Source organism: Ictidomys tridecemlineatus, chromosome 4 (genome assembly GCF_052094955.1).
Source record: "Ictidomys tridecemlineatus isolate mIctTri1 chromosome 4, mIctTri1.hap1, whole genome shotgun sequence".
Lineage (NCBI taxonomy): Eukaryota > Metazoa > Chordata > Mammalia > Rodentia > Sciuridae > Ictidomys > Ictidomys tridecemlineatus.
Window position 1 is genome coordinate 5588983 of NC_135480.1, and position 18842 is coordinate 5607824.

At 48.7% G+C, this 18842-nt stretch overlaps 1 long non-coding RNA gene across 3 annotated transcripts; it reads left to right on the plus strand.

The window, feature by feature from the left end:
• Window positions 1-399: 399 nt before the first annotated feature.
• LOC120889519 (uncharacterized) lies at window positions 400-18072 on the plus strand. Of its 3 annotated transcripts, XR_013437387.1 has the most exons (7): window positions 400-1870; window positions 2771-2861; window positions 3416-3523; window positions 8368-8455; window positions 9003-9491; window positions 10686-11747; window positions 14320-18072. It is a non-coding gene; the product is annotated as an uncharacterized LOC120889519 (long non-coding RNA). The 3 variants fall into 3 exon arrangements; XR_013437388.1 differs by having other exon boundaries at window positions 1640-1870; window positions 9008-9491; window positions 10686-18072; XR_013437386.1 differs by having other exon boundaries at window positions 1642-1870; window positions 10686-18072.
• The last annotated feature ends 770 nt before the right edge of the window (window positions 18073-18842 follow it).

Here is an 18842-nt window from a genome sequence, read left to right on the forward strand (position 1 = left end):
ACCAGGACTTCAAGGTGCGTGCATTTAGAGTGGCTTCCCACAAAGGGGAGGGTGGGGAGGGGTTATAGGGGTAGGAAAGACGATGGAATGAGATGGACATCACAAATGGTGCGTCTCTACATCGTGTGCAACCAGAGAATGGAAATGTCGCTCTCTATTTGTGTACGATGAATTGAGATGCGTCCTTCTGTCATGTACAACTAAGTAGAACAAATATAAATGAATAAATATACAAAACTTAAAAAAATAATGTGTCTCATTAATAGGTAACAATCTCATCAAGAGTTTTCTCTACATTGTTTCATGCTATCACATAGTTTCTCCTTTATTTTATTAGTGTGGAGAATTAGATTGATGTGTGTGTGTTTTTAAAATTTTTTTTGGGGGGGTACTGGGGATTGAACTCAGGGGAACTTGACCACTGAGCCACATCCCCAGCCCTATTTTGTATTTTATTTAGAGACAGGGTCTCACTGAGTTGCTAAGCACCTCGCTGTTGCTGAGGCTAGTTTTGAACTCGCAGTCCTCCTGCCTCAGCCTCCCGAGCCGCTGGGATTACAGACATGTGCCACTGTGCCCAGTGATTGATGTGTTTTCTAATGAATTCCAGAGTAAACCCTTCTTGAGCCAGGAAAGGTGGTACATACCTGTAATTCCAGCTACTCTGGAGGCTGAGGCAAGAGGATTGAAAGTTTGAGGCCAGTCCGGGCAATTCTGTGAGTGCTATCGTGGGACATGTATTATATAGAGGTGGAGAGATCTGATGAAAAACCTGGATAGTAACTGTGCTGAGCTAGCTCCCGTGTCGTCCACCCTCGCCAGGGCTTGGCTGAACCCCCGGGCCCAGGTTTTCTCTAGGTGTGTGTGTCTTCCTTTCCTTCATCCCTCACCCCCCTCAGGTTTCCGCATGGACAGCTGTGCGGGTTCCCCAGTTGGCACCAGACAGGGACGGGAACCCTAGACCCTCAGATATAGATATAGATGTATCGTCACATTGAAGCCAGATTTAAAGTTAGGTAGTTAGTGTAGTTAGGTAAATCGGTAAATACCGAGTGAAATCTAAATGGAGGCCATGCTGGGAATGACTCAGGGAAAACACAGGGCAACTCATGGCATGTTAATGAAGTCCTGAAGAGGCCTTAGGTCAAAGTCCACCTGGAAGAAGTATTAATGAACAGCCCCCAGAAGATTTGAAGATAGCCCATCACAAAGAAATGATAATGAAGTCCCTCAGACTACTTCTTTGGCCCACCTGTGTCCCACCCCGGGCCTTCCAACCTACATTCCATCACTGAAAGAAACGGGAAGACAACCGCACTTCCACGGATTCCACCTTTTGGGTCCCCTTCTTCCTCTGGGAGAAGTCTTTTCTGCTGTCCTTTAATAAATTTCTAATCTCTACTCTGGCCTTGCCTCGGCGTGCTTCTTTGGTGTTATTCTTCAACATCGGGGAGCAAGAACTCGTCACCGGTCAACAGCGGTAACAACATTATGGAACACATGAATCCCATATATGTCAGCCCCCCCCTAGTCCCTGGCCACCACTCAGCTGCTGTCTCTCCTGGTGGCCGCATCTTTTTCAGAGTGTCCTAGAAGTGGAATCGTCCCATCTGTAGAATCTGGAGTCTCATTCGTCTCGTGTGATGCATTTGAAATTCACTCATGCTCCTGGGAGGATCCTTGGTTCTTTGCTTTTTATTGCTGAATCATACTACATTGAAGGAAGTTCTTTATCCGTTCAGCAGTTGGAGGGTAGGATTTGCAGCAATTATGACTAAAGCTGCCTTGCCTGATTGCATACAGGTTACGTGGAACACAAATCCTCACGGTCTTAGATAAAATCCCAGGAGCAGAGTTGCTGAGTCATATGGTAAGTGCATATTTCACTTTCCACTTGTCGCCAAGTGGCTGTGCCAGTTACCACCCACCAGCTGTGTGTGAGGGCTCCGGTGGTTTTCCATCCCCATCAACTTCAATATGGCCAGCCTTTTCCCCAGCCATTCTGATAGGCTTTTTTGTTGTTTGTTTTGTTTTTGGTGGTACTTGGGGTTAGATCCAGGGTTGCTTTACCACTGAGCTGCATCCCCAGCTCTCTCTCTCTTTCTCTCTCTCTTTTTTTTTGTTTCTTTTGCTTTCTTTTTGAAACAGGGTCTTGCTAAATTGCTGAGGCCAGCCTCCAACTTGTAGTCCTCCTGCCTCAGCCTCCTGAGCTGCTGGATTACAGGCATGCACCACCGCACTAGTTGATGTGGAATCTCTTTTCATGTGCTTATCAGTACATCTTCTTTGCTGAGGTGTCGGTTTCGAATCTTTTGCCCATTTTTAATTGAACTGTAGGTTTTACTATTATTCAGACTTGAGAATTCTTCATATAATCTGGATATAAATCCTTTATCAGATACGACTTTTAAAAATATTGACTTCCACTCTGGCTTATCTTTTCACTTTCTTAACAAATTGCTTTTTAAGTACAGACATTTTTAATTTTGGTTAATGATATGACTTGGATGTGGTTGAAGTGTGACCCTCAAAATTTCTTGTGCGGAACGATTGGTCCCCAGTGTGGTGGCATTTGTAGGTGGGGGAAACTTCAAGAGGTGGGGGCTAGTGGAGGAGGTGAGGTCATTGGGGTTCTTGCTGCTCTGGGAAGAAATTAATGTAGTTTTAGGGGGAACTTAGTTTCTGCAAGCGCAGGTTGTTATAGAAAGAGCCAACCTGGCTCCTGAATCCCCCTGGCTTCCTGTCTCACCATGGGGTCTCTTCCCCATAGCCTCTCACCATTGTGATGCTGTCCACCATGAAGCCTCTCCAGAGAACAAGTCCATGGGCCACCTGATCATATACTTCCAGCCTACAAAACTGTGAGCAAAAGAAACCTCTCTTCAAAATATATATTACCCAGCCCCAGTCATTTTGTCAGAGCATCTGAAAACAGACTAATACAATAAAGAAAAATATATCAATGTTTCAATTTTAATTATGTTTTTGGTCATATCTAAAAAATATTTGCCTAATCCAAAAGAAAAAAAAAAAGACTTATGAGCTGATATGGTGGCGCACACCTGTAGTTCAATTACTTGAGCCCATAGTGCAAGACTAGCCTGAGCGAGATAATGAGATAGCATCTCAAAAAAAATTTAAGATGTATTTTATGCTTTCTTATAGAAATTTTATACCCTGAAGTTTTACACTTATGTCTACAATCAGTCTGAATTTTATACATGCTACAGTTTGGACATAGAATGTCTTCCCAAGGCCCGTGTGTTAAAGGCTTGGCCCACAGGGTGGCACCATGGAGAGATGGTAGAACCTTCAGGAAGCGGAGCCTGGTGAAGGCTCTTAGGTCCCTGGGGCCTGTCCTTGACAGGGGTTGTAGGACCCCATCTCTTCCTCTTTCTTGTTTCCTGGCCCTCAGGAGGTGAGTGGGTTTGCTCTGCCATGTGTACTCCTACCATGATGTGCTGCCTCACCACAGGCCCAACGCAATGGGATCAACCAATCATGGACCAGAACCTCCAGAACTGTGAGCCAAAATCTCTTCTCTTTATCACCTGATTATCTCAGTTATTTTGTTATAGTGATGGAAAGCTGACTCCTGTAATATATGATACAAACTATGGGTTGAGGATTTTGTTTTGTTTTGTTTCTTGCATACAGGCATACAATTGTTCTAGCATGATTTGTTGAAAAGACTGTCCTTTCTTCAGTAATTTCCTTTGCAGCTTTATGCAAAATCAGTTGACCAAATATATGTGGGTCTACTTCTGGACTCTATTCTATTGTATTGATCTATGTGTCTGTCTGTTCAACACCACATTTTATCTAATTTTGTATCTTTATAAAGCCTTAAAATCAGGTATGAGTGTCCTCTAATCTTATTCTTTTTAAAACTTGTTCTGGTTATTCTAATTATTTTCTTTTTTCCTTATAAAATCTGGAATCCTTTTAGAACACTGACTGGGATTATATTTAATCCCTAGTACAATTTAGGGAATATCAACATCTTAATAATGCTGGTACATCTCTTCATTTATTTAGGCCTTCTTTATTTTCCCTTAGCAATATTTTATACTTTTGTAGAATATAGTTCTTGTGTTATTTTGTTAAACTTACTTTTGCGTATTTCTGGTTTTGATACCACGATAAATGGTACATTTCAAATTTCATTTTTCATTTTTATTGCTAGTATGTACCAGAGTGATTGATTTTTAAATATTGACTGCATTGCTTGCCCTTAGATGTCAGACTTTTTCATTCTAATAACTTTTAAAAGATTATTTAAAATTTGTGACTGTTTTTAAATTTTCGTTGGATAATTTTGGTTGCCAGCTGTTTTAGTCAACTTCTTTTGCTGCTGTGACTAAAAGGATCCCACCAGAACAATTTTAGGGGAGGGAAAGTTTATTCTGGTGCTCACAGTTTCAGAGGCCTTAGTCCACAGAAGGCCGGCTCCATTCCTCAGGGCCCGAGGTGAGGAAGAACATCGGAGGGGAAGAGTGTGGTGATCAGGAAGCAGAGAGACTCCACTCACCAGACACAAAAATATACACCCCACGCGACACCCCCCACCCCCACCCCTCCAGCCACACCCCCACCCCAGTCACCACTCAGTTAATCCCTATCAGGGGACTAAGTCACAACCCAATCATTTCTCCCCTGGGCAACTCAGCGAGACCCTGTTTCTAAATAAAATAAAAAAGAGCTGGGATGGGATGTGGCTCAGTGGTTAGGCCTCCCGGGTTCAATCCTCAGTACCCTCCCTTCCCAAACAATAAGAAACGAAGAAGAAAGAAATAGCTGGCAATAAGAAATGGGAAGTTAGGAGGAATTAGTAGATTATATAAAAACAATCGTTGCAAAAGTCAGTAACGGCTGGGAGGAATCGAATGACGTAAAACACTGAAGGAGGGAAATAAACTTAAGGAACAGAAGGATATGAATGGGGGTACCGTGGCACATGCCTGTGGTCCCAGCTACTTGGGAGGATGAGCCGGAGGATCAGGCCCAGGAGTTCAGGACCAACCTGGGAAACATACTGAGACTCTCATCTCCCCAAAAATAAAGCGTAAATTTAAATGCTTTATTTTTTATATTATTTTATAAATTTAAACTGTACTTAAACCCAGAGGACAAAGTGACGTGTGGGTTTTGTAAATCGAGTCGGACTGGAGCCCACCCCAGCTCACGCATCGGGGTGGCATCCGTGTTGGCTTTTGGGCTGCGACAGCAGGAAATGCAGACGGCAGCCGTCTGTGTGGTTCCTAAGGTTAAACTCTTCGCCCTCTACAGAAACTTGGCCAGCCCCTGGCCCGCAGAGCCGTCCTGAACCGCAGCATCAGATGAGGGCTTCTCAGGCCCTCTATTCTGCCTCTGCAGGGAGTTGCTATAGCAACCCCCTCCCCTGTTAGCAGCACTGGGCCCTTGCAGTGTGGAGTCCAGCCAGAGGGGAGCCGCCGGGACACCCCGAGACAAGTCCTGGGGGTACACTGGACAGCCAGGAGCCCTCCCTCATGCCTCAGATCGGGGGAGAGGGCTACTGGCCAAGCTGCACCCACACCCCCTTTTCACTGAACCTGCTGCTTCACCCCCCTGGAAGAGGTCGGGGGCGGATCCCCCACCTCCCCGACTGCTCTGCAGCCACAGAAGCTCTTCAGGTGCTCAGCACTGAAGGTCTGGTCCAGTTCGGCCCTCGACGTTCCGAACGCCCGTCCAGCATGGAGCTTCTCCCGCCCCAGATTGGATCAGACCCTGGTCTGGAGGCCCAGATTGGAAGGGGTCTGGCCTTCCCACCATCCTCTCATCCCTTTCTCTCAGCAGTCCCAAGGGTAAGGTGTGGGGGCCAGCGGAGGGGCAGGGACAGCGCACTGACCTGTACAGAGGTTCAGGTGCCTACTGGCAGCAACACGCCCAGGTGGGGATGGACGGTTACTGGTTTTTTCATGGAAAAGTTTTTTTAGATCCTTGGAAACGCATGTGCACCCAGGTCCTTCTCTTGACGTGGGCAATGTCTGTCCTCTAACTGAAAACTCCCCCTTCAGCCCGACATCAGGGATCCCCTGCTCTGTCGGGGTCACCCCTGAGGTGGCCCCTCTCGGGCCAGGACCCTTTGAAGAAGCCCGGGGACAGCTCCCTCATCTGTCACAGGAGAAACATCCCTTTGTCCCACTATCAGCTAACATGCACCCCAGGTAATCTGTCACCTTCAGAATTCCTTCACATTTAGAAATCAGTCCTCATGTGATCCAAACAGTGGAATAGGCCAGGGACGACGTTCCCAGACACTGCCACATAAGAGGCCCAAAGAGTAGGAAGCAGTCTAGGAAAAACGGGAGGGAGAGGGTCCCTAGGGGAAGTTTCCAAGGAAAGGTAGGCAGAGAGAATACCTGAATGGAAAGACTGAAGCATAATGAGGATGTGGTACACATGAGTACGGCAAGAAGAAGAAAAAAAAAGGCAATTAGAAACTCCTGAAAACTAAAAAGCTGTACAACTAAGCGGCATGATGACACGTCCACTCCGCTGGGAATGATGCAGGTCACCATAATGAGCTCACTAGGGACCAGCTTTTCAGCTTTTAGAATCAAATTTACAAGCTAATTGTAGAATCTTTAATTATGGTTATAGACCAGATTATTTCTGCTATAAACTTTGATGATATAAAAGAGTTCATGACCAGAAATGGGGAAATGAAGGCTGAGAGAAAGAGTAGCTCACATTCATTCACCTAACAAAGTACAGAATTATGAGATAATGTCTGTATTTTATAATATAAAAATAAAGGTATATTTTTTTAAAAGTCCAGGAAGCAGCACTCCTTAAGGAGGACACTCTAGATCCTAGGATCTCAGTAACAGTAATAAGATAGAGAAACTGACTAACCCACCTTGTGAGGAATGAGGTGTATGAATGAGCTACATTTTCATCTGTTAAACAGGAAGTCAACAAGTAATGCTCAAAGCAGATGGGTTAAGAACTAGCAAGAGGCTGGGCACGGTGGTACATGCCTGTAATCCTAGTGGCTCAGGAGGCTGAAGCAAGAGGATTGTAAGTTTGAGGCCAGCCTCAGCACTTACTGAGACCCTGTCTCAAAGTAAAATTTTTAAATAGGGCTGGTGATATAGTGCACTGGAGCACCTCTGGGTTCAATCCCCAGTACCCCCCCACACACACATAAAATAGCAAGAGGAAACTGCTGAATGAACCAGATATAAATGTGTTTGCAGCAGAGGCTGGGGAGGAGAAGGAGGAAAGCAGAGGAGTCTTTCTATTCATTCGCTCTTCTGTATGATTTGATTTTTTAAAATTATGCTAATATTATTCTGCTAAATTATTTCTAATGTTCCAGGAGCTTCCATTGAATGGGTTGAGACTCTCAGGCACCATAGTTGCCTATAACAGTTGCCTATAACAAAATGAGAGTGTCAGTCCCTAAGATATTCTCTGGGTTTAAATCTGGCCATTTCTGAGTTGAATCCTTTGTAATAAACTGTTAATAGGTGTGTCCCTGAGTTCTGTGGGCCTGTGGAGCAAATTATGCACCCGTGGAGGGGGTCATTGGATCCCCCAATTTATAACCAGTTGGTCAGCAGCACAGGAGGCCCAGGACAGTGGTGGATGCTGTGTAAGACCAAGGCCTGAGCCTGTGGGGTGGCCATCAAGGGAAGTTTAGGGTCAGAACTGGGTTGAACTGTTGACCCCCGGCAGCTGGTGCGTGGGGATGAGAGCGCTGGTGGCTGGCTTGGGAAACGCTTGCTGGTGTTCCATCCTCCCGATCGGAAAACTGGAGGGACCTGTGCTCTGGGGATCTCTTTGGCCTCTGGCCCCTGCAGACTGAAGCAAAACTTGGCGTGAATCCCGACAGCCAAGCCGGAGCACCCCAAGCCCCCCTTCTCTCCTCCGTCCTGCTGCCCACCAGGCCTGTGGGCTCCCCCTCTCTTCAGACGCCATCACGGGGAATCCACTTTCTCATTAGTGTGAGAAGTGCAGTGTTCCTGGCACTGTGGGGAGTCAGCCCGCCACTGAGGGTCAAGGCAGAGCACAGAGAGGGGGTGACATCAGGCACAGCCTGGCCTCCATATCCTTCCCCTGGTATGTCCACTCCTGCCTGCCTGTCCCCAGGAAGAGCCAGCCATCCATGGGGCACAGGTATGTCCCCTCTGGCCAAACTAGTCCCAGCCGATCTCCAGCTCCCCTTAGGAATTTTTGAGGAGCATATTTTCTCCAGCTCATTCATTACCTGTTGTTCTCATAACATGAAGCACAGGGAAAAGCTGCCCAGAGCAGCCGGCCCAGTGTGACAAAGATGGCACAGAGGCCATGGGAAGTCTTTGTCAGCTGAGCATCTCTTGCCCTTTCCTTTGATAATAGAACCCCTCATCCTTGGTGGAGGGACTTAATCAACACGACGGAAGGAAAACTGACCTCTTCTACCCAAAGGGAGGACACGTGACCCCAGGTGAGCCAATTGGGAGCCTCTCCTCCTAGCCTTGGCGATTCTTCAGGGTTGGTCGTGACCCAGGGAGCCACACCAGGGTGGCAAACCTAGGACACAAGCTGACGGGAAAGAGTGGCTCAGTGCCACTGGGTCCCTAGAAGCCTTGAGTGATGGGGGCATAACTGAGAGGGGCCACAGAGAGGTGAGGAGGGGGGAGGAGAGGTGGGCGTGAGGAAGAGAAGAGGGCGTTGAATTCAGTGACTTGGGGGCCTGAGGGCGCCTCCCTACTGGAGTCCAGTGATACAGGACCCGACGGTCCTCGTGGCTGGGCCCAGTCCTCCCCAGGCAATCGCAGGCAGCCAGCCGACTCAAAAAAGGCGAAACACTGAGCTGTGAGCAACCAGCTGTCTGTGGACGTGGCTTCCAGTTCCTGTCCATAGCGTTGCCTGGCCATGTCGCCGCCCCGGGGTCCCTGAACCCGCTCTGGTTCTGAAGCTGCCCAATTCTAGAATTGGGGGTAAAAGCTGCTCAGGATCTTCGCACGTGTAGCGATTTTGTCTTTTCATAGTTCAGTGCCCAAACATAGAACCCCAAAGACACAGCTGGCAACTTTGAGACCCTCGAGTGTGGGCAGCCACATTGAGTTACCCGCCCTCCAGCCCTGATGCCCCTCGCAGATCTGAAAGACAACTGCAGTCTGGCGCCTCGAGACTCTTTTCCTGCTGGAACAGCAAGGCCAAGGCTCCTGAGCAGCAGACCCTGGGGTGAGCTGCACTCACCTGTTCTTTAGTAATCCTACCCCTGTGCCTTGTTGGGGATAGAATGTTCCATGGAAACGCCCTTTGTGTGCTCCTTGTCTTGCTCTGCCTTTGGGTGTGGCCTTCCTAGGTGTCAGTCAACCTGCCGACAGCAGACATCATGAGGCTAGACTCAGCCCCTGAAACCTGACACCCCCCCCACCTCTTCTGAGTGGCTTCAATAAAAGGGTTCAGCACTTGCTCCCTCTTTCCACGGATCCCTAAGGTCAGAGGAGCCGTCACAGGACCCAAAGAAAAAGGTATCTCTGTCTCTTGTGCCCAGTTCCCCTGGAGTGACCCTGAGAGTTTTAGTTGTGAGAAACACGACACTCGAGGAACTGAGAAGGGTGCCACCAACCCTTTGGGAACCCCAGGAGTCAGCCATAAGCATCTCTCAGGACGGACTCTGCCCTTTCCACAATGAGTCCCCAGTCTTCTTTGGCTTTTGAGTCCAGAGTTAGTTTGTGTCGCGAGAGAGAATGTGACATTTGGGATTTGCCTTGGCTGGTGAGCCATTGGCAAGAGTGGAAGTCCTGACGGAAGCAGGACACGGTCCTGCAGAAAGGCCTCAGGTGTGCGGCTGGGTGGGACAGAAGCAGGACCATGGGCCAAGTTGGTCGAGGGGATCTCCGAGCCACGGACAGGTGTGGTGGCACACGCCTGTGATGACAGCTACTCAGGAGGCTGAGTCAGGAGAATCGAAAGTTCAAGGCCAGTCTGGGCAACTTGGCAAGATCCTGCCTACAAATAAAATAAAGGGCTGGGGTGTAGCTCAGTGGGAGAGCACTTGCCTAGCATGCGTGAGGCCCTAGGTTTGATCCCCAATGCCAAAATTTAAACATATATTTAAAAAGGTAGGCTCCAAAATTCTGCTCACCCAGGGATGCCTATTGATGAGCAGAAGCTTCTAGAAACATTTCAAAAAAGATTGTTTTTGTCTTTTTAAAAAGACTTTACAAAAGGCAAATGGAAAGCTTATATAACTAATGGGTTAGAGAGAATAGTTTACATTGATTGACAGCTCTCACCTCACATTCTGTCTTATGCATGCCCTCCTCTGCTTGAACTGAAGTTACTAGGTGTTTTCTTACTCTCCCACTTCAAAGGTGGGAAACATTGTTTAGGGCTAAAGTGTAGCTCAGAGTACAGCCTGGCATGCCCAGACCCCAGGTTCCATCCCCAGTACAGCCAAAGAAACAAACAAAAAAAATTTACATTTACAAGGGAGGAAGATGTGTGTCCTGTGGCATCGAGACCTTAAATTAAATCAACACCATCTATTTCTTTAATCACCTCTGTGCCTTGGTCAAAATCACAAGTTCAGAACAATAATCAAAAGACAAGCCCATGTAACCAGCTGCACCATTGACTTTTTTTTTTTAAATCCTTGAGCACGCATTCCACCACTGAGCCGATCTCCAGACCACTTAATTTATTTTATTTTATTTATTTAGAGACAGGATTTATCCTTCAGTTGCCTGATGGTGTTGAACTTGTGATCCTCCGGCCTCGGCCCTGAGTGGTGACCCTACAGGTGACTGCCACACTGCCAGACGACTTCCCTCGAGGATTTCTGTCTCCATCATTGTCTTGGCAAGTGGTGGTATTTAGGTCTGAAATCTGATTACAATGAGCAGCTGTTGCTGGAGGTGGCGGAGGCTCTTGGTTCCTGTGTGCAGAGGCAGGGCAGGGGCAGGGGCAGGGGCAGGGGCAGGGGCAGGGCAGGGCAGGGGCAGGGCAGGGCAGGAGCAGGGGCTGGGGCAGGGGCAGGGGCAGGGCAGGGCAGGGGCAGGGCAGGAGCAGGGCAGGAGCAGAGCAGGGCAGGGCAGGGCACGCAGGGCTGGCTCATCCCCGGGAGAGAGCGCAGGCAGGAGGACGCAGATCCAGCCCCGGGAGAGGGCGCGGGAGGCTGCACGGACCCTCACGCCGGGCTCTGGGCTGCCCTGGGCTGGGGTGGAGCCGGAGGCCTGAACCTCGGGGCGGCGGGTTGGCGGGGGTCAGACGCCTGTGCTGAGGGCACCTGGGGCAGGGGCCTGCAAGCTCCAGTCACTTTGCTCTTTCCGGGCTAGCGCCACCTATGATCATGTGACAGCCCCGACCCTTGGAGCTTTGCGGCTGCCTGGGTGGCCTTGGGAACGCGGCTGGTGCCCCCAAATCTACGGAGGAGCGCGGTGGCCCCGTGGTGGACTGTGGGGACTGGTGGTGCCCACCGGTGGCTCCAAGTCCTTGGCCCGCCTTCCCAGCAGGGGTTCCTTCCACAGTCCACCGCACGGGGGTGGGGATGAGTGTCCTGTGGCGTCATATAATGAGTCCCCTGGGTCATTGGCTGCTCGGGGTCCTTTTCCGCCGCCGGTCCCCGCCCCACCCCGGCCGTCTCCAGCGACTCCCGCCGGCAGCGCCACCTGGCGGACAGTCGCTCAGGGCACTGGTGGGGCAGGTCGGGCGAGTGACCTTGCTGGAATGGGCCGTGGTCAGGGGTGAAGAAACATCCTCAGAGGAAAAGGCTTTGGGGAAAGGTGAGCTCCTTCTGTAGATGGGGCTTGGAGCATTTGGAGGGGGCTCAGAGTACTACTTCTCCAAAAATGGGCCCCCAGTGTGTGCGTTTCAGGTGGCGCTTCGTGAATTCCTTCAGTGGCGAACATATTCGATGAGAAATTCAAGTGTAATAGCTAAGAACAGGTAAATTAGGCAAAGCTTCGTAAGTGATCCCGTCATCCTTTCAAAAGAATGTTTTTTTAAAATTTGAAATCAGTATATGGTCATTAAAACTAGAAATGACAAGGGGGACGATTCTGCACGTGGACAAAGTAAGGGTTGTTTCTGATAAGTGACACTAAGGTGGAAGATGTGTTTTGGATAAGGGGAAAAGAGAGAGATTTTGGTCCCAAAGCAGAATGATGCTTGTTCCAAGATGAGAGGCTGGAATGCACCGGACACCCTCACCAAGTGGTGAGACAAGGTAATGGGAGGTTTGCAGGAGGGGGACCTCCTGAGGAATGTCACCTGTCATCAATCCAGATGAAGTTAGAATCACAAGTTTTTCTATATTGAAATTGTACTTTTGTGCAAAACTAGAATTTGGTCCCTTTTGCCAAAGCAAAAATGTCCTCTTGGAGGTCCGTCTACTCTTGGTGGGAAATTGGCCTAGGGACTAAAAGATCATCCCCTTTGTTCCTGTCACCATTATCAGGTTTTGATCACTTAAGAAGATTGAGGCCTCTGTTGGAAAGCTAAGATTTTTCCTAAAACTATATAACTTTCTGTATTTATCTTTTTTTATTTTTAAGATGTTGGTGGACCTTTATTTTATTCATTTATTTATATGTAATGCTGAGAATCAAACCCAGGGCCTCACACATGCTAGGCAAGGGCTCTACCACTGAGCCACAACCCCAGCCCTGTATTTATCTTTTAAGTGTTTAATTATCATTCTGGTTAAATGAATGACTATTATTTCAAGGTGATCTGTGATCCTATTTTGATCAGTTAGTTAATTCAAATATTTTTGGCTTAGAATTAACTGTGGAGTTTTTCAGTTGAGCCACTGGAAAGTATTGAAAAATGTGTCTCTCACCTTGTGAAAGAAAGGTATGGGGGGACTGGAGTTGTGGCTCAGTGGTAGGACACTCATCAAGCACAAGTGAGGTCCTGGGTTCGATTCTCAGCACCACATGAAAATAAATAAATAAAATAAAGGAATTGTGTCCAACTACTTCTAAGAAATAAGTATCAAAAAAGAAAAAGAAGGCTGGGATTGTAGCTCAATGGTAGAGTGCTTGCCTTGCATGTGGAAGGCACTGGGTTTGATCCTCAGCACCACAAAAAAATAAAATAAAATAAAGGTATTGTGTCCATCTGCAATTAAAAATATTTTTTAAAAAAAGAAAAAAAAAAAGCTTATTAGAGCCGGGCATGGTGGCTCACACATGTAATACACTGGCTTGGGTGGATGAGAAAGGAGAATCACGAGTTCAAAGCCAGCCTCAGCAAAAGTGAGATGCTGAGCAACTCAATGAGGCCCTGTCTCTAAGTAAAATGCAAAATAAGGCTGGGGATGTGGCTCAGTGGTCAAGTGCCCCTGAGTTCAATCCCCACTACCAAAAAAAAAAAAAAAAAAAAAAAAACAAGAAAAAAAAAAAAGCTTATTAGGCTTATTTGATAAATTATTTGAGAAACCCTGTCAAAGAATAATGCTGGACTTTCTTCAAGTAGTATTTGTGTGAGTTTTATTGATATGTGTTTCAGAAATGGCATGCAACTCCTAATAGCCCTGATATAGCCATTCTGTTGAAAGGTTGCATGCAATAGAGACAACCAAGTCCTCTTGTCAGTTGTGGCATTATTATAATGAGTGAACTCTCACCGAATCTTTACCCATGGCCACGTTATGTCTTGTCATTCAGCTGGGCACAGAGGTGCACATCTGTCATCCCAACAACTTGAGAGGCTGGGGTAGGAGGCCAGCCTCTAGAACTCAGTGAGACCTGTCTCAAAATAAAAAACAAAAGGCCTGGAGATATGGCTCAGTGGTAGAGAACGCCTGGATTCTATACTGCAGAACCAAACCAAAGCAAAACATGGGGCTGGTTTGTGGTTCAGTGGTAGAGTGCTCACCTAGCATGTGCGAAGCACTGGGTTCGATTCTCAGCACCACATATAAATAAATAAAGGTCCATTGACAACTGAAAAATATCAAAAAAAAAAGAAAAGAAAAGAAAAGTAAAGAAAAAGAAAAACAAACTCTTAACATATGCAATTTGAGCTGGGGCTGTGGCTCAGCAGTAGCACACTTGCTTGTCATGTGTGAGGCACTGGGTTTGATTGTCAGCACTGCATAAAAGGTAAATAAAATAAAGGTCTATCAACAACTAAAAAACTATTTTAAAAATATGCAGTTTGAATTGGCTCCATACGATTGGTCCAGGTCAAATTGCCTCCAATAACCAATTTAATAAGCCATGCTATGCACCCGAGTTGGAGAAACAAAACAGCTTTTGGAAAGGATGTAAACCCAGTTTTAAGCACGGATTCACGGAGGGCCGGATGTGCCTGGTCTTTCCTGACTCCTTGAAGCTTCCTGTGTTACAGGTTCCCCACCCATCGTCTGACGGTGGAGGAGACGGAACAACACAACCTGTAGGAAGACAGCGGGGGGTGGTGACTAAATAAAACCACTAAAATCACTGATGACCAGGGTCCTCATCCTGGGAAGATGATGAGGTCTCCGGTGGCACGTGTCTGCTACCTGAAGGGCCATCTGAACCTTCATAGGGGGCTTCACTCACCTGCCACCTCCAGGGGGATGTGACGAGCTCTCGTGACCTCCTTCTGTGTGGCCTGCGTGTCCGGGTTGCACAGAAGCTGTGCGTGGGAGGAGGGCCAAGATGCAGCTGCAGAACCTCACGTAGCTCCAGACCCGGCTCAGGGGCGACGCTCTAATGCATCTTCACCAGGCACAGGCGTCTTCTCAGGATCCACCAACCGAGGAGAATCCAACCCGAGAGAGTCTAGGAGAACGGCACAGAAAGGCTGCCCTGGCCCCCCGGGAAGGCACGCCAGTTCTCCCACCCACATGCCGCTAAATGCCAATGTCTTGAATTTGGTTCCCATCTCACTCGCCAAAGGGCCCCTCCAGACTCTAGACTTGCACCCCTGCCAGAGATTGTCAAGTACGGCTGACAGGGAACGTCCCCCCAGAAGCAGACAACACCCAGACGGCGACAGCTTCCCCAAGGTCATGGCTGCTGAGTCCCCTGCCATCCCCCAAGCCTTGCCCTCGTTCCCCCCACCCCCGCTGCCTGCTGTCTAACCCTTCCTCGTCCCTACAGGAAAACCCAGGAGAGTCTGTGGATGCCCAGAGTGACTTCCCCAGGGCTTTCAAATCTTTGCAGTCAGTCCCCAGGGCTTCCCAGCAAGCCACAGAAGTGAGTGGCTCTTTGAAGCAGCCTGCTGAGTGGTGGCCTTGGTCTTTAATTACCACTGTGTTTGGAACAAAGTCTGTGGCCAGCAGACATCGTGGAGCATCTGTGTCGCCTGAACTTTGATGCATTTGATTTTGATGAGTCGGTGGATAAGGACTCCTATCAAGCAGTGACTCAGCCTCCTGTACGGATCTCCTGAGGGGCATTACCACGGCTCCCCCCGCCCCTTGGGTCTTCTCATCTTCTCCAAGTCTTTGATGCCTGGTTGCATCCAGCTGCTCGGTGACAAAAACGCATCACTGGCTGAACCGATGCAAAACTCCAAGAAACCTGAGGACACTGTGACCCTGAATGGCACATTGAAGCCCCAAGTCCAACATGATGGTGACTGACAGTTGTGCCTTGAGTTGTGGTCACCGCGTGAGGTTGTGACCACAAGGGGGCGTTGGTAAGATCAGGCCTGCGGATGCCTCCGTGGTGAGTCCCCACCTAAGGCGGTGGCCAAGTCCCCCTCAGTCCCAGCAGCTGACCAGCAGCCCCTGGCAGGTGGCCAGCGGACTCAAACGCGGCAAAACAAGGCAACCAACCGAATGGTCCCCGGCATCCCTTCCATTTTCTCTCCACCGGGGTCTGGGCGGCTGCAGCCCCGGGGCCTTTGACAGGAGAGAAAGAGGATGTGATGGACGGCGCCCCAGCCCTGCCCTGGGCCGTGTGGGGGGGTGCGATCGGAGTGGCCAGGCAGGGCTCTGGGTTTTGTTTGTTGGGGACCCTCCGCAAGCCCTGCCCCTGCGCTGCACCCTGCAGCCTGGCCCTAGTCACCGTCAGCAGGAGCTTCCCACGGCCAGCACCAAGACGTCCTGGGATAACCAGCTCCAGGGAGCAGCCAGCCCCCTGCCCCCCGGATTCTAAGTGGGTTAGATGAAGAACAAAGAACCCCTGACGACATGGGCAGCTGTGGGTCAGAGCGTTTCTGTGGCCACCAGAGGTCATTGTCAATTGCAAGTCAGAGGTTCCGAGCTGCTCTGCCACTGCGAGGTGTCCCACCTAGAACGGCCTCCTGGGGGGGCTGGCTCAGGGACCACCCTTGCCTCCCACAGGAGGGGAGGCCACAGAGACAGAGACACAGGAAGGAGCCGGAACCCTAACACCACGAGTCAGGATGACCCGGTGCTGGGTGGGAAAACCTCCTGGCTGTGCCCGCAGCTGTTATTTGGGGACTTTGTAACCTCGGTTGAACCTCTCTGATTAATATACAACCTGGGGTGAGAACAAGAACTACAGAGAAGCAGGAAATGGGGAGGATTTTTTTTTCCAGTTTGGAAAGTGAAACATTTCTGTTGACGTTCTTCATTTTTTTTTTTTAATGACAAAGCAGCTTCTACACAGCAAACTTAAGTTCATTGGAGGGAATATTTAAGAACTCTGAAGGGAAATGCAATGTCTAGCCAAGGATTCTATAGCCCGGCTCTGCACGCTAGTACAATTTGCACACGTGAGGTCATTCACAGGCTGCTATTATACAGTCTTAAAGAATAAGGAGACAGGTGTGGTGGTGCATACCTGTAATCTCAGCAGCTTGGGAGGCTGAGGCAGAAGGATCCAGAGTTCAAGGCCAGCCTTGCAACCTAGTGAGGCCCTAAGCAACTCAGCAAGACCCTGTGTCTCAATAAAATATATATTTTTAAAAAGGGCTGGGGATGTGGCTCGGTGGTTAAATTCTCTGTGTTCAATCCCTGGAAGGAAGAAGTAGGAAGAGGAGGAGGAGGAAGAGAAGGGAGAAGGAGAAGGGCTCAACATCTTGGGAAATGCAAGTTTAAGCCAAAATGAGGGCTGAGGGTGCAGCTCGGCGGCAGAGTGCTTGGTGATAGGTCCCCAGCCTGGCCACCTGGCAGACTTTGGACTTGCCTGGCCTTACCAAGCCTCCACAGTCATGTAAGCCAATTCCTTGAGATCTCTCCACCCCCTCTCTTTCCCTCTCTCCCTCTCCCACCACTATGGGTTCTGTTTCTTTGGAGAATCCTCACTCCTACAAAACTCAAGGAAGAGTGCATAGGTCCACCAAAGGGCTCCTACAAGGATGTTCGTCGTGACTTGATCCATAACAGCCCCAGACCAGGGACAACCCGCATGTCAAGCCGTGAGAGAGAGAAAGGAGAGGGGGACTGTGGTCTGAACCCCCTCACCCAGCAAGGAGGAGTCCCCCAGACACCCCACTAAGCCAAAGAAGCTGCCTCAGGATGCACGGGATGTGACTCCGTGTAAGTGGAATTTTAAAGGCACCAACTAGTTTTGTGGAGTTGGAGGTCAGCACAGTGCCTGGGAGGTACGAGCTAAGGGGCAGGATGAGGGAAACTTCTGGAATGCTGGAGTGGTCTATGCCGGAACAATAGTTCCCCACACGTCCTCTCAGGAGCACCGCACGCTACACTTTGGAGTCTCTGCAGTACGCCAAGAAGCAAGCTCTTCGTCACGCGGACCTGAGTCATCTTTCCGTAACTGGTTTCCGGCTCTCTTGCACTGTGTGCAGAAAACCTGCCTTGATTTCAATCCACCGAAGCGTTTTGAAGTCAGGCCCCACAGAGGATCCACTCTGTGTGTCCTCATGTCCTGGGAAAGAAGGTGTATTCTGCAGGTCTTCAGATCTTCAAGCTCCTCTGACAGTTTTTCCTGCTATTCTGTCAACTATTGGAGGGTCAAAATACGCGCCCCCCCCAATCTGGAAGGAAATGTAAAGGACACAAAATTGGCAAATACAAGCGTGTATGTGCAGGCACACGTGCACACACACTCTTAGAATGATCGACACTGTCTCACCATCGTGATTTGCTTTACTAGCTCAAGGTCTTGTTATTAGATGCACACAAATTCATAATTTTTACAACTTCCTGATAAATACTGAACGTTTTTTCCCATTCACAAATTTCCGTCTGTATTTTTATTTCAGTTGATTCATTTATTTTGTGGGACTGAGAATTGAACCCAGGGTCTTGCACATACTAAGCAAGCACTCTGCCTCAGAGCTGCCCCCAGCCTATCCCTCTCTGTCTTGGAAGCTTCTCTATTTGTTATTTATTTTCTTCTTCTAGGTTGGCCCTAGATTCCCCTTGGTTGATGCCTGTGTGGGGCACCTTCTTCTACTACCCTTCTAGAGTGTTCCTTGTTAACAGACTAGGATTTGATTTTCTTTTGTTTTTCATTCTGTCATTTCATTTTGGGGTGAGATAGCATCTTACGATGTCACAGCCAGGACACTGATGTTGACGTGAGCTGTGGATCTTGCTTGGGTTTCCGCAGTTTGGGTTGGCCTAGTGTTTTCTGAGTCTATGCAATTGCATCCTCCCCTGGGTGGTTCCTAGATCCACAGCACAGTCTGCATACAGCAGCTTCATACAAGGCCCATAGACACCTCTTAATAACCACTCCTGCTCCCCCTGACTCCTGTCCTTAATCTCAGGCAACCACTAATCTGTTCTCCATCTCCATAATTTTGTCATTTCTGGGATGTTACATAAATGGAATCAAACAGTATGTAACCTGTGGGGATTAGCTTTTTCTCCCACTCAGCAGGACTCTGCAGAGATTCGCCCAGCCTGTCACCAGTATCCACAGCTTATCCCTTTTCATGGCTGAGTAGCTGTCCACACCATTAACAGCAGCCGTTGAGGGACATCTGGGTTACTTCTACTTTGG